A 2,500-nucleotide genomic window follows, 5' to 3' on the forward strand; every position below is an offset into this window, starting at 1 on the left:
GGGGACAGGTTCGGTGTGATATCGACCCCCAGATCTCTCTCTCTATTTGACTCTTGCAGGATCTCGCCTCCCAGATGGTATCTTGTATTCAGCCTTCTGGTCTCTTCGCCTAATTTCATTACTTTACACTTCCCTGAGTTGAACTTTAGCAGCCATTTTCTAGACCATTCCTCCAGTTTGTCCAGGTCGTCCTGTAGTCTCTGTCAATCTTCTTCTGTTTTTACTCTTCTCATAATTTTTGCACCATCAGCAAACATTGAGAGGAATGAGTCTATACCCCTCTGGAAGGTCGTTTACATATACTAGAAACAGGATCGGTCCAAGTACAGATCCCTGTGGAACCCCGCTGGTGACATCTCGCCACTCTGATACCTCCCCCCTCACCGTTACTCGCTGTTTCCTATTGCTTAGATACTCCCTTATCCACTGGAGCACCTTACCTTTTACTCCTGCCTGCTGCTCCTACTTTTGTAACAGCCTTTTGTAAGGTACTGTGTCAAAGGCTTTCTGACAGTCCAAAAAAAATGCAGTCTGCCCACGCTTCTATTTCCTGCCTAATTTATGTTGCTTGGTCATAGAATTCTATTAGGCCTGTGAGGCCCGATTTACCATCTCTGAACCCATGCTGGTGGTGTGTTACAAAGCTGTTTCCCTCCAGATGCTCTACGAGCCTTTTCCTCACAATCTTTTCCATCACCTTGCATGGTATACAAGTTAGGGAAACTGGCCTGTAGGTCAGTGCATCTTGCCTGTCACCCTTTTTGTAAATTGGGACTACATTAGTTGTCTTCCAGCTTTTCGGAAGGTCTCCCATTACCAGTGACCTGTTATACACCATAGAGAGTGGCACACTTAGTGCTTCAGCACTTTCTTTTAGAATCTACGGCGAGATTCTATCAGGCCCAACAGCCTTTGACACATTCAGCTCCAACAGATTCCTTTTGACCTCATCACTGGTGGGGTAAAATTCCTCCAATGTTGTTCGGTTTGCCTACTCATTTATTGCAGGGACCTCTCTTTGTTCTATTGTGAAGACCTCCTGGAATCTCTTGTTGAGTTCTTCACACATCTCTTTGTCGTTCTCTGTGTATCTGTTCTCCCCTTTTCTCAGTTTCATCACTTGTTCCTTCACTGTTGTTTTCCTCATGATGTGGCTGTGGAGCAGTTTTGGTTGGGACTTAGCTTTACTCGCGATGTCATTTTCATACTGTCTCTCTGCTTCTCTCCTCACTCTTACGTACTCATTTCTGGCCCTTTGGCATCTCACCCTGCTCACTGGTGTTCTGTTGTTCCTGTAATTTCGCCATGTTCTTTTACTCAATTGCTTCGCTGCCGCACATTCCTGGTTGAACCATGGATTCTTCTGTTGCTTTTCATTTTTCACTTTTTGGACTGGGATAAACCTGTCTGCAGCCTCCTGACACTTCTGAGTGACATAATCCATCATATCCTGTACAGTCTTTTCTCTGAGTTCTGTATCCCATGGTATTCCCATTAGGAAGTTCTTCATCTTGTCATATTTTCCTCTTCAGTAATTTAGTCTTTTTCCTTCCAATCCCATCCTTGGATAGTTTATCCCTACTTCTATCAGATACTCAAATATCAATACACTGTGGTCACTCATTCCTATGGGGGGCTTCATACTTGACTTCCCTTATTTCTGACTCATTTAAGGTGAATATCAGGTCGAGTCTAGCTGGTTCGTCATTTCCTCTCATTCTTGTGGTGTGTGTGTGTGTGTGTACTCACCTAGTTGTACTCACCTAGTTGTGTCTGCAGGATCGAGCATTGACTCTTGGATCCCGCCTTTCGAGCATCGGTTGTTTACAGCAATGACTCCTATCCCATTTCTCTATCATACCTGGTTTTAAAATTATGAATAGTATTTGCTTCCACAACCTGTTCCCCAAGTGCATTCCATTTTCCCACTACTCTCACGCTAAAAGAAAACTTCCTAACATCTCTGTGACTCATCTGAGTTTCAAGCTTCCATCCATGTCCCCTCGTTCTGTTACTATTCCGTGTGAACATTTCGTCTATGTCCACTCTGTCAATCCCTCTGAGTATCTTATACGTTCCTATCATGTCCCCCCTCTCCCTTCTTCTTTCTAGTGTCGTAAGGCACAGTTCCCTCAAGCGCTCCTCATACCTCGTAGCTCTGGGACGAGTCTCGTTGCAAACCTCTGAACCTTTTCCAGTTTCATTATATGCTTCTTCAGATGGGGACTCCATGATGAGGCAGCATACTCTAAGACTGGCCTCACGTAGGCAGTGTAAAGCGCCCTAAATGCCTCCTTACTTAGGTTTCTGAATGATGTTCTAACTTTTGCCAGTGTAGAGTACGCTGCTGTCGTTATCCTATTTATATGTGCCTCAGGAGATAGATTAGGTGTTACGTCCACCCCCAGGTCTCTTTCACGCGTAGTCACAGGTAGGCTGTTCCCCCTTCATTGTGTACTGTCCCTTTGGTCTCCTATCTCCTAGTCCCATTTCCATAACT

This window comes from Procambarus clarkii, chromosome 9, assembly GCF_040958095.1.
Source record: "Procambarus clarkii isolate CNS0578487 chromosome 9, FALCON_Pclarkii_2.0, whole genome shotgun sequence".
Classification (NCBI taxonomy): Eukaryota; Metazoa; Arthropoda; class Malacostraca; order Decapoda; family Cambaridae; genus Procambarus; species Procambarus clarkii.